The 896-nt window shown below is 29.8% G+C and overlaps 1 protein-coding gene across 1 annotated transcript in view; it reads right to left on the bottom strand.

Annotated features, from left to right (window-relative positions):
* Rbp (RIM-binding protein) overlaps window positions 1–896 on the bottom strand; it is a gene marked incomplete in the record, with an annotated part of 213,970 nt that overhangs the window by 41,678 nt on the left and 171,396 nt on the right.

Below are 896 nucleotides of genomic sequence, written 5' to 3'. Positions count from 1 at the left end.
TATACTGTAATATGCTCATTTTGAGTAAATAGTATATTTTTATGTATAAAGGGTTTTTAATATGTTTTTATTTTATGTATCAGTTTAATATCGTTCATTTGCTTTGTTAAACCAAAAAGAAAGCTAGCCAATTTTGTTCAGTCAAATATGGAGTTGAATAAATACGTTGATCAAAAGAAAACCAAGATGGCGCACGTATCCTTCAAAAAGTTCGTTGAATTGCGGCCATGTTGAGCAAATTCAAATATTTTAAAAACTTTATTTAACTTCTCGGAAAAAACTTAAAACTGTAGTACTACAATCAATGTTGAGAACTAACAACGAGAGAAGGGGAAGGAAGAAAACTTGGTTTTTGAGGATTTGTTGCTTAGGTATGATGTTTCCATGGGTGGGGCATGATGTTTCCTGGATGAGGAGGTCCTCATCATCTTTTATCTAGCTCAAGGGAGACATCTTGAAAAAGAGGACATTGAAGAGTCACTCACGAAGAAAAAGTGATTCTTTATTTTGGATTGCCAGTGAAAGAAATGAGTGAAAACTGTTAAAGGACCAATGCTTTTTTTCTTTAGTGTTTTGTTTACTGGAAGATTGCCAACAATCAGTGTTAGTTTTTTGAGAAAATCGTCAAAAGAAGATTATGAAATTGGTTAGTTTTGTCCTACCTAAAATTAAATACATTTGTAAAAGAGGAATTAATTTAATTAAGTGTTATTAGTAAAAGTGTCTGTTTCTGATTGCCCCGAGATTAAGAGTCTATAACATTATATATAAATTCTCAAATCTATTTAATATTAAAGCCTCTCTTTTTAACCCAAGCTATACCTAAGATATGAGAATTAAGTGGAAACTATTAAAATTCTTTTTATTTTATTAAAATAATTTTTTATTACTACAAT

Source organism: Halyomorpha halys, unplaced genomic scaffold (genome assembly GCF_000696795.3).
Source record: "Halyomorpha halys isolate HHAL.00 unplaced genomic scaffold, Hhal_1.1 Scaffold879.1, whole genome shotgun sequence".
Taxonomy (NCBI): domain Eukaryota; kingdom Metazoa; phylum Arthropoda; class Insecta; order Hemiptera; family Pentatomidae; genus Halyomorpha; species Halyomorpha halys.
This window is presented reverse-complemented; position numbering and strand designations above follow the sequence as displayed.